We start from the raw sequence: 12,789 nt of genomic DNA, 5'->3' as shown, positions 1-12,789 counted from the left end.
GCAAAACCATGTGCACGGCAGGTGGGGCAGATGTGACATGTATAGAGAGAGTTAGATTTGTGTGAGTTATTTTGTTTCTGTGCAGGGTGTATACTGGCTGCATTATTTTTACTCTGCAATTTAGATTTCAGTTCCAACACACCCCATCCAAATTTAACTCTCTCTGCACATGTTACATCTGCCCCACCATCAGTGCACATGGGTTTTCCCATTTTGAGAGCGCATTTGTACTGCGATCAAATCTGAATAAGGGCCATTGAGAAGATGTCTAAGGATTGTGAAGGGGCTGAAGATGTTAGTAGATTACTAGAAAAAGTAGTACAGATTGAATGGGTCAGTTTCATTGGTGATAAAGGTCCCTCCCACTTGTTGACTTGATTTATATTTTTTATAGTTTTTTATATTATATATATATATATATATATATATATATATATATATATATATATATATATATATATATATATAGAAGAATGGCAATAAGGCGTCACTCGGAGACTGCATAAAGGTTCAAAGCTTTATTGTGGTGACCGACACCAGTGTTTCGAGCTTTATGCTGGTCCTCAGGGTACAACTCACACAGTTAAATTGACCAATATAAATACCCAGCACGGATTCCCGCGCCCGCCAATGTGTCATTAAACTTACCTGATCCAGGTGTTACCACGGAGCCTGTAGCGTGTAGTTAGAGCACTCCCGCGGCTCAGCGTGCTTCCTGGTGACGTCATCATTATGCGCGTCCGCCTCTGGAACGCACGCCGGCAACCGGAGCTTCCCCCACTTCCGCATCACTGACCCGCATGGATTCCCCAGACCAGGATTCACCTAAGGGCATAAACAAATGCCAGTAAAGTGACAGTGCGTGCAAAATAAGATACATTATAAATTACATCGTGACATACATCGAAAATATAAAATAAAACACGTGAAATACTACAAACATGACAAAAAGTACAAAAAAAGTGCAAAATTTAGTTACGAAGATGTCACAAAAAATATCACACAAATATGAAAATTAATTATATTTAATTAATTATATTTAAATCACATATATATATATATATATATATATATATATACTTGCATATTGTGCTGTTGCCTCCTAATCAAGAGGTTTCCATAGTGAGAAAGCATGAGACTGAGATGTTCTTTACACATAAAATGATAAAAAATACATTTAGAGACATAATGAATCATATTTTATTAACAGGTTCATGTAAACGTGACTCTTTTTAATGTTAGATGATATATTGGGCTTTGAGGTTACATACTTAAGTATCTTAGTAGCAAAGGTATGGTACACACAGTATAGGAAAATATTATGTTTATTTAGTGCAATTGCACCATTTTATCTTGTGCTAGAAAACCTAATGTATGCTGGCATACTAGCAGTGGTGTACAATGAGGGTTATCTTGTTATGAAGAAACAAAATAGGGTACTTGTGGAGTATCATGGCTCCCATCGTATGGCATCTTATGCCATATGTAATGGCATACGATGGCATACGATGCGATACGATGTTTTACTGATTTTTGACCATTTTTGCTCAAAAATCGTATGACATCGCATGGCATCGTATGCCATATGTAGTGGCATACGATGGCATACGATGCAATGTTTTACCGATTTTTGACCATTTTTGCTCAAAAATCGTATGCCATCGCATGGCATCGTATGCCATATGTAGTGGCATACGATGGCATACGATGCGATGTTTTACCGATTTTTTAGCATTTTAGCTCAAAAATCGTATGCGATCGCATCGGATGCCATACGATGGCATGCGATGCGATCGCACCCGATTTTGCACTGAAATGCATCAGAATGCATTGAAATGTGTATTAAAGTAGTGAAATGCCCCCAAATGCCATTTTTCATAGTGCACCACCACCACTATCAACGTCAACCCGAAGCGTGGCGAGCGCAGCGAGCCCGCGAGGGGCGGCGGTACGCGTCCTACGACCTTTTCATACCCCCACTATCCACGTCGGCGTGGAGTTGAGAATAGAATAGTGTGGCGAGCGCAGCGAGCCACCGAGCCCGAAGTGTGGTGAGCGCAGCGAGCCGCGCGAGGGGACACGGATACCTGTGAAGCCCGCGAGGGGACGCGTATAGCTGTGAAGGTATCCGCGTCCGCTCGCCACGCTTCGGGCTCGGTGGCTCGCTGCGCTCGCCACACTATTCTGTTCTCAACTCCACGCCGACGTGGATAGTGGGGCATGAAAAGGTCGTAGGACGCGTACCGCTGCCCCTCACGGGCTCGCTGCGCTCGCCACGCTTCGGGTTGACGTTGATAGTGGGGGTGGTGCACTATGAAAAATGGCATTTGGGGGCATTTCACAAGTTTAATACACATTTCAATGCATTCTGATGCATTTCAATGCAAAATCGGGTGCGATCGCATCGCATCGCATTGCATGGCATCCGATGCGATCGCATACGATTTTTGAGCTAAAATGCTCAAAAATCGGTAAAACATCGTATCGCATCGTATGCCATCGTATGCCACTACATATGGCATACGATGCCATGCGATGGCATACGATTTTTGAGCAAAAATGGTCAAAAATCGGTAAAACATTGCATCGCATCGTATGCCATCGTATGCCACATGCGATGTGATGCGATTTTTAGCATACGATCTGCATACGATGCAGGTCGTGGGAGCCGTGATACTCCACAAGTACCCAAAATAGACACATTGACGTCAAAACAGATGGAAAAATAGCCAATCAAAAATGATCATACAGTGAGTTTAAGAGGTTTGGGGAACACGTGTTACAGAAGACAGTGCGTGTGACTATTCTTAGGCAACTCTGTGATCACCATAGAGTGATAAGCAGTCATTGGTGAATGGCACTTCATTGCAACTACTGGTGCTGTGATACAGATGCAACAAGGAGAGATCACAGAAGACAGGGACGCATAACATGACATACTGTACTGTATTAGGCGATGTGTGATAATGGTAATGATGGGCAGTTGAAATCAATGCTTTTATGCCGCAGAGATTTTTTTTTAAGAAACACTCATGTGACTGAGGGTGGGATGCTATTGGTAAAATGAGGTTAGCTGTGGGATTCTTTTTTTTTTAACATCAGTAGTTTTTATTGAAAATAAATGTATTTTTGCATAAGGGGAGGGCTACAGAAGGAAGAAATGGGGAAAGGGGATAAGACAAAATCATAACAAATGGGGTATATAGGATATTCAACTAAAATATAATTCAATATCAAATATCAATTTGACAGACAAAAACAGCAGGTATTGTAAATGAGGACACACAGATAATATTCACACCAGTATAGGGTACATATAGGAAAAGTAATAGGGTGCCGGATGGCTGACAGACAGTTGGGATTCCGACAGTCATTACACCAACGTCGGAATCCCGACTGTTAAAACCCTGACACTCGGGATCCGTCGCACTGGCTATTCTCCCTCGTGGGGGTCGACAACCCCCATGAGGGAGAATAGAATAGGTGGTGAGCATAGCGAGCCACTGTGCCCGCAGAGTGGCATGTGCAGCGTGCCCGCAAGGCGCTTCATTGCATTCCCCCCGCTGTCTGAGTCCGGGCAGTTGGGCTAATGACTGTCGGGATCCCGACAAGTAATCAAGGATACATCAAGGAGAGTCTGTCTTGTTCAAACAAAATTGAAGGGGACAAGTTTGCGCAGTTTGTGTTATAAGCTGAGCACCTTCCCCTGTTGTTACAATTTTGTGCCAGGTCAACAGCATCCTATGGGGGTAAAATGATGAAAAGGAATAAGGCATGAATTCTGTCTCTATAACAAAATGTAATTGTATTTTACAGATAACCTGAAAAACAGAAGCAGGTGTAAGTTGCTTCATACATATTTGACCCAAAACATAGCAAAGATGAGGTGGGACTAAGGGAGAATTAATGATTAGCAGTCAAGTTTAACACTTTTATTGGTCACTTGGAAGATTTTAACTGAAAAGCGTCTATGGGAGTATCCAGGAGTAAGTAAAAATGGAAAGCCGGTGAACAATATCACATATGTCTCCACTTGGATCCAGAACCTTCTAACTTTCAGACAGTCCCAAAGGCAGTGGAGCAATGTAGCTGGAAAGAAAGTGCACCTGGCACAATGTAATTACAATAGCATTGACACGGAAGGGTGATATGTAACTTATATAAAATAATGTACTGTATAGGTAATTTCTCTAGAAGAGGTGGCGGGCATGGTAATGATGAAGTAGGATAATGAGGCCAATATCTCTGACTGTTGAAGGTGTACAAATTGTGGAAAAGGGGGAAGAAAAAGTACTCTCCTTTGTTTGGGGGCACGCTTTAATAGAAAAGATTCTTTGTAGTAATTATTAAGTTAAAACGTAGCTTTTAATAATATATTAATAAAAGGTTGTTTAGAGACAAAAACACAAACAAACTACACAGAACATGTAAAATAGGTTATTATAACCAAATGACGGCTCAGAAGAGTCCCGTCACAGTAATGCTGACGTTTGGTATAATTAGAGTTGCCAGTAATACATTATGAATGATAAACAGACCAATGTGTTAGTAGAACAACAATGTGTAGGTCTATTAGTTACTGGCATTAATTAAATATTTAGCGAAATGGAGAAAACACATTTCCTGTATTTGGTCCACACCAATTCTTGTATGGTGTGTGTCCACATGCACAATTCAAGATTGAAATTTTTTTTTTAGCTTTATATGATTCTCATTAGCACTATGTAATCTTAAATTTAATGCATACAGTAAAGCGGTGGTAGCCACAAACTCTGATGATTGTTTGCAAAGGTGGAATAAACACAAAATGGTGCTATCCTAGTCACTGATATATATCTCGACCAACCAATACAGGTTATAGGTCGATGTGATAAAGGACCCGTATTGTGAAGCCAGATATACGGCAGTAAAGGGTGATAAAATGACTGGGCATCTACTGTCCCTTACCCCTGGACAAGGTGCCCTGTTGGTATAATGCCAGAGCAGGGTCTAGCCGAGACCCAAAGGGTAGGGATGAGAGTGCCACTGAAAGTAGAAGTGTAATGAGAGTGTCCAGTTAGGGTGTATAAAGAGACGACTTATATCAGGTGGATTTAAGTAGGCTGCTGCTTCCCATCTGTCAAAGCATTGATGGGAAGTGAGCGGTACACACCACCAGATAACGTTAGGGGATAGTAAGGGATGACATATGTCAGTTCTCTGCGACATTTCACACTGACATCAAGACCCCTATAAATACATGCCAGCATTTCATCTTACACTAACGCAACATTGTTTGCGAAGTCTGTAAGACCAGTGTCATCTGACGACTATATCTCTGCTACTTTGTCTTCTTGCTATTTCTACAGAGATTTCCTACATACTGCATGTAGGATTTGGCAGGACCCTGCACTGTCTTTTGCGCAACAGGGCACCATACTTCCTGCATGGAGGAGTAGGAGTCATCCCTTACTATCCCCTAACGTTATCTGGTGGTGTGTACCGCTCACTTCCCATCAATGCTTTGACAGATGGGAAGCAGCAGCCTACTTAAATCCACCTGATATAAGTCGTCTCTTTATACACCCTAACTGGACACTCTCATTACACTTCTACTTTCAGTGGCACTCTCATCCCTACCCTTTGGGTCTCGGCTAGACCCTGCTCTGGCATTATACCAACAGGGCACCTTGTCCAGGGGTAAGGGTCAGCAGATGCCCAGTCATTTTATCACCCTTTACTGCCGTATATCTGGCTTCACAATACGGGTCCTATATCACATCGACCTATAACCTGGATTGGTTGGTCGAGATATATATCAGTGACTAAGATAGCACCATTTTGTGTTTATTCCACCTTTGCAAACAATCATCAGAGTTTGTGGCTACCACCGCTTTACTGTATGCATTAAATTTAAGATTACATAGTGCTAATCTCATATATTTGGCTACATCTGTCACTCAAAGTGTGTCTGGAGCTGTAACGCTGGGTTGTGGACTTCCATCTTAATTTATGATTGTCATCACCTGTTTTAAACAGGGTAATTGATAAGAAAGGTGTTTAAGCACAGGTGATGGTAATCCATAAATTAAGAAGAAAGTCCAGAAACAGAGCAATATGTCCCTCCTGGAGAGGGTCATTTTGGGAGGTATGCACCTCCCTCCCTCCCTCCCCCCCCATTCACGGCATCCCCACGATTAAATGGCACATGCAAAACACTGACATGGCTATGGTCGACAATGAAAAAGGTTGACAAGATTTATTTATCACTTTTTCAATGTTTTCATATTCATTCTCATGTGTCGACATGGACACCAATGAAGTGCCACACTTATGTCAACATTTACATGTGTTGACCTTTCTGTGTTGATTTTTTCTTGTGGCAATTCGTGGCACCCCCGCGACCCCCCTCCCGCGATTTGCAGCACACCCCCCGCAATTCGCGGCACCCCCGGTGACTCCCGCGATTCGCGGCCCCACCCCGTGACACCCCCCCCTCCTGCGATTCGCGGCACCCCGCGACCCCCCCTCCCACGATTCGCGCCAACCCCCCGGGCCCCCCCTCCCGCGGTTCATGGTGCCCCCCACAACCCCCCCTACCGCGATTCTGCACCCCTGACCCCCCCTCCTGTCATTGCGCCAACCCCCCGCCCCGCGACCCACCCTCCCGCGATTCACTGCAACCCCCCGTGCCCCCCCCTCCCACAATTCGCGGCACCCACACCCCCCCGCGACCCCCCCTCCCGCAATTCACGGCATCCACCCACGACCCCTCCTCCCGTGATTCGCGGACACCCCTCACCTCCTCCCCCCCACCCCCGCGCGCGATTCACGGCAACCTCAGGATTAAATGGCACATGCAAAACACTGGCACGGCTATGGTCGACAATGAAAAAGGTTGACATGAGTTTTTGAAGATTTATTTTTCTTTTTTTTTTATGTTTTCATATTCATTCTCATGTGTCGACATGGACACCGATGAAGTGCCACACTTATGTCAACATTTACATGTGTTGAACTTTCTGTGTTGATTTTTTCTTGTGGCGATTCGCGGCACCCCCCGCGACCCCCCTCCCGCGATTTGCAGCACCCCCCCGCAATTTGCGGCACCCCCGGTGACTCCCGCGATTCGCGGCCCCACCCCGTAACACCCCCCTCCTGCGATTTGCGGCACCCCGCGACCCCCCCTCCCACGATTCGCGCCAACCCCCCGGGCCCCCCCTCCCGCGGTTCACGGTGCCCCCCACAACCCCCCCTACCGCGATTCCGCACCCCTGACCCCCCTCCTGTCATTGCGCCAACCCCCCTCCCCCGCGACCCACCCTCCCGCGATTCACTGCAACCCCCCGCGCCCCCCCTCCCACAACTCTCGGCACCCACACCCCCCCGCGACCCCCCCTCCCGCAATTCACGGCATCCACCCACGACCCCTCCTCCCGTGATTCGCGGACACCCCTCACCTCCTCCCCCCCACCCCTGCGCGCGATTCACGGCAACCCCAGGATTAAATGGCACATGCAAAACACTGGCACGGCTATGGTCGACAATGAAAAAGGTTGACATGAGTTTTTGAAGATTTATTTTTCTTTTTTTTAATGTTTTCATATTCATTCTCATGTGTCGACATGGACACCGATGAAGTGCCACACTTATGTCAACATTTACATGTGTTGAACTTTCTGTGTTGATTTTTTCTTGTGGCGATTCGCGGCACCCCCCGCGACCCCCCTCCCACGATTTGCAGCACACCCCCCGCAATTTGCGGCACCCCCGGTGACTCCCGCGATTCGCGGCCCCACCCCGTGACACACCCCCCCTCCTGCGATTGTGGCACCCCGCGACCCCCCCTCCCACGATTCGCGCCAACCCCCCGGGCCCCCCCTCCCGCGGTTCACGGTGCCCCCCACGACCCCCCTACCGCGATTTCCCACCCCTGACCCCCCCTCCTGTCATTGCGGCAACCCCCCGCCCCCGCGACCCACCCTCCCGCGATTCACTGCAACCCCCCGCGCCCTCCCCTCCCACAATTCGCGGTACCCACACCCCCCCCCCCGCGACCCCCCCCTCCCGCAATTCACGGCATCCACCCACGGCAGCACCCCTAAGCCCCTCTTTAGTCCCCCGTATACTCACACACCCCTATCACTACCCAGCTTCCTGCTCTCCTGAACCGTAACTTCCACCACTGGGGAGTCGCTGACGCTGTTTTGGCCACATGCCCCTATCATGCCTCATAGCCCAGCCTCCTGCTCTCATGCACCCGAACTCCCACCCAGTAGGAGGAGACACTGACTAAGGGCCACCATCCTGTACTCCTGTACTGCCACGCTGGACCCTCACCCACTGGCAGAAGCTGCACAGTATCTCACACACTACTGAGCCGCTGACTCAGAAACACACTGCTATACTATTGCACACACACACCTAAACAACACGCACACACAGCCCCCCCCCCACACCCACAAATGTCACTGTACCATCCACACTATCAATGTACATCTTACTCTGTAACCGCTTTTTAATTAAACAAAACAATACACACCCCCTTCCACATCATATGCTCTCTATTTAACACATTTCACCTATAACTCAAGTTGCAATACAGGCATCTTTCATACAATTCTAACCATCTTTCTCATATGCAAATGTTCACAAATTAAGGGGGCGCAGCCCCTTACGACGGTGTGAAGAGCGCCCGTAGGGCGCGATGAATCACCTAGTGAGAATCATATAAAGCTATAAAAAAAAAATTCAATCTTGAATTGTGCATGCAATAATTGGTGTGGACCAAATACAGGAAATGTGTTTTCTCCATTTCGCTAAATATTTAATTAATGCCAGTAACTAATAGACCTACCCATTGTTGTTCTACTAACACATTGGTCTGTTTATCATTCATAATGTATTACTGGCAACTCTAATTATACCAAACGTCAGCATTACTGTGACGGGACTCTTCTGAGCCGTCATTTGGTTATAATAACCTATTTTACATGTTCTGTGTAGTTTGTTTGTGTTTTTGTCTCTAAACAACCTTTTATTAATATATTATTAAAAGCTACGTTTTAACTTAATAATTACTACAAAGAATCTTTTCTATTAAAGTGTGCCCCCAAACAAAGGAGAGTACTTTTTCTTCCCCCTTTTCCATTGATATTTTTTACTCTCAGGGGTGCACCTCCACATGAGCCATTCATTACCTTAAAATAACATTGTCATATTGTGGAACATAATCTAATCTAATACATACACTCATTTCAATACCATACCAGATTGAAGGGTGCAACTTGTGCGTGGGCTTTTTCCCAGATCCCCCCTTCCCTAAACACCCCGGTGTACAAATTGTGTCTGCCAGGTTTTGATGCCGGAATGAAATTCTTGGGAGATGAGTGGGGCTGGTATGATGGAGCAGAAGAAGTAAATTGGTTTAGGAGGGTGATTTGGGAGAAGAAATATTGGGCAAGATGTATAAAGCAGTGATAAGGGAGGAGAAGTGATAAAGTGACTGGTACTTTTACTGTCCCTTTTAACTGTCCCTTTTAAACCCAGCCTGCAACTGAGCAGTCAGGAGTTGATTAGCCGGTGATAAAGTACCAGGCACTTTATCACTTTTCCTTCCTTATCACTGCTTCATACAGCTAACCCATTGTATCTTATGGGTTAGATAGATCTTTTGGTGTCAGATTTTTAAAGATTGACATATCGTAGTGTTGTGCTTGGTATAGAGCAAACATATCTCAGTTTTCACTAATTGTTATTGGATTAACTTACAGTGACACCAATGCATGGTATCCTCATTGTGGCAGTAGCAGCAGAAGATTGTAGCACCATGTTAGAGGATATTATTACCACAAGGGTTTCACTACTGGCATGCAGAATGCCTCTCGTGATTCTGTTGAAATGCGGGTCTACCTTGTTACAGAGGAAGATCCACTTATTCAGAGATGTGGAGAAAACCCTGTAGACCAATTAATCTTTTAGGATTTCCTTTAGTCCTTGTCCCATAAAGCCACTGGCACCTCATTGTTGTAATTCTAATTAGAAGCCATAGTACAGAATAGGATAGCACATTTACAAAATGTAGGAGACCCTTGACATAAATGGAGAAGCTTTGTGGATGGTGATGACTCATCAAATATTTTGTAGTAAGGTAGTACATTTATGCAGTCGATCATTCAGCTCCCATAAGAGAGATGCCCTGGCCAGGTCAAAGAATAGCAAGATTATAAACCTGCCTTAACATTCTCAGAGGATCTAACTGAATATGGCTTTAGAAAAAGTCTAATAAAACTTAGGAACTAATTGGATGGGCATGGATCATTGGATGGACAGCAACTATATCAACAAGCATTAGGTCGACACCGCAAGGTCGATATGCATCAAGGTTGGCATGACTGAAGGTCAACATGGGGTTAGGTCGACAGAGTGATTCAGGTGACATGGGGAAGGTTGACAGTCAAAAGGTCAACATGGGGTTTTTCACTTTTCTGTCCCGAATTTCGACACAGTCGACATGGACACTCAAACGTAGAACCACGACCCCTCACATCGGGCACGGTGGCTCGCTGTGCTCGGCACACTATTTTATTCTCCCACCACGCCCTAGTGGATAGTAGGGCATGAAACACCACCTGTCGGCACATGTCGGCTAAAAAAAAATAAGAAAAACCCTATGTTGACCTTTTGACTGTCGACCTTCCCCATGTCGACCTAATTACCCAGTCGACCTAATGACCCTGTCGACCTAACCCCATGTCAACCTTCAGTCATGTCGACCTTGTGGTGTCGACCTAATGCTTGTAGACCTAGTGACCGTATAAAGCCAGCCACCTGATAACCTGACTCATCCAAGAGTCTCCAAAGTGTCTCCTATTGTAGCTCTGTCTCTATGGCCCTTATTCTGGTTGGTGCGGTAATATCCGCGTGCGTTCGTGCCGCCGATGTTTTGTGTCTGCGCATGTGCAGAGGCGTCTCTGCGCATGTGCGAGCGGGACGCACGGCCACATTCCGCATGAAATGTGTACACTACGAACAGGGGGTGGAGAGGGGTGTGAAGGGCTGTTTGGGCTCATTACCATATGTTTACACCCCGCGTTTCATGGGCGTTCCCATGCAAACGCTGGGCGTACGTATGGTAATGCGGCCGTGACGCACGTGTAGGGGCGGACTTATGACAATGCCGGATGTCAGCTGCCCGCCCAGATCCCTGCTTTTGCACGGGAAAATGCCCGTGTGGTCTGAGGTTGCGGGAGCTGCCTGGCCACTCGGTCCTGTATTCGATGGTCTGCGACCATCGAATGATGGGGGAGGTTCCCTGAGATGGAGGAGGTGTATTCATGAGAAATACACGTGCGGTCCATTCGGACAGCTTCTTACCGCGTACGGACGGAGTTGGCGATCCGTATGGAAGGCGGGGTTTAGGACGCACGGTGCTGGCCGCATATTCGAAACCGGCCGCACCGATCAGAATAAGGGCTCCCAGCAACATGCTCTGGGCTGGAAGAGCAACATAGCCTGGGTCTAAGAGTATGGTACAGTAGTTGTTTATAAGCCATGGCTCCAAACATGGCATTGTCCACTGCTGATCATAACACTGGCAGCTGTTTATATTCTATATGGAAGAAACATTCTGATCGCTATTGGTACTGCAGTGCCATGTGCTGATTAACACTGATACAGTGCTACTTCACCCCACTCAATGCAAAATAATTACATTTTCTGTTTAATTCAGTATAATTCTATTTTGTACATCCATAGTGTGTAAAAAGTTTACGTTTGCTTTTTATTGGCTGCTCATGTTCCAATCACCAATCCAATCATCTGTTCTTTAAACTAGATATCATTTTGCATCTCCACATCTTTTAATTTAAACTCCATTGCATATAGATCCAAGTGTGTAATAGGTCTCTACAGGAAATGGAGTTCCTAAATTAATGTGTTATCTTACCAAAATAACTTTATCAGTACAGTTGTATTGGGGCAAAATATAAAACTGGCACTCACATTTAACACTGTGACAACTGCCTGGCATAAAATGTTCTATATAACATGATGGGGGAAATTTAATAGGATGAGAGATTCAGAAAGTGATATTTGGTAAGAAATCTCCAGTTTTTTAAAGTGGCAATCATTTACACTGCAAAACCAGTTTGATTTTGCCGTGTAAATGATTGCCGCTTTAAAAAAAATGGGAAATTTTTTACCAAATCTCTCACTTTATGGATCTTTCATCATATTAAATTTCACCCTGTGAAAAGCCAGCTTTATCTTATCATAATACATGTATATGTTGCTGATATGCTAGTAGTTAAATTAAGGGCCCGATTCTGGTTAAATCAGTAATTTGCAAAGATCGCAACTTTCTGAACACCAGAGACCCCGCCAATTATCGCTGATGATCCAATTATCTCTCTTGACTTTGCAAATAAAATTCAGTGGAAACTGACTTTTATTTGCGAGCGCCGGGACAAAGACAGGGCATTCTCATGGGCAACCCACGTCCCTACCACCGACAGCCCCTGGCCCACCCCATTCTTTGCGAACGGCTCGTGACTATGCAAGTCACCAAAACCCTTTGCAAAGGGGACCTGCACATGCACATAAAAGACCTTGCTTATGCGCTGTCCCACAACCATCGGGAAGAGGCCGAACTCATTGTTTAGCGAGTAGATTAGAATCACCCCCTAAGTCTCTGTGTATCTAAATTTGCTCAATGAATAATAACAATCTCAAATGGATTAATTTTGTCAGTTGGTGCCAAGAGGCCGCAGCATTTATTTATCCCCTGTTATCTCTTCATCAATAGAATCT

At 45.5% G+C, this 12,789-nt stretch overlaps 1 long non-coding RNA gene across 1 annotated transcript in view; it reads left to right on the top strand.

Moving 5' to 3' along the window:
* Positions 1 to 12,789, top strand: part of LOC146057791 (uncharacterized) — a 45,173-nt gene that overhangs the window by 29,589 nt on the left and 2,795 nt on the right. The window lies entirely within an intron of this gene.

This window comes from Crinia signifera, chromosome 2 (assembly GCF_055691185.1).
Source record: "Crinia signifera chromosome 2, ASM5569118v1, whole genome shotgun sequence".
NCBI classification, from domain to species: Eukaryota; Metazoa; Chordata; class Amphibia; order Anura; family Myobatrachidae; genus Crinia; species Crinia signifera.
Note: the sequence above shows the minus strand (reverse complement) of the source record. Positions and strands in the feature narration are given on the sequence as shown.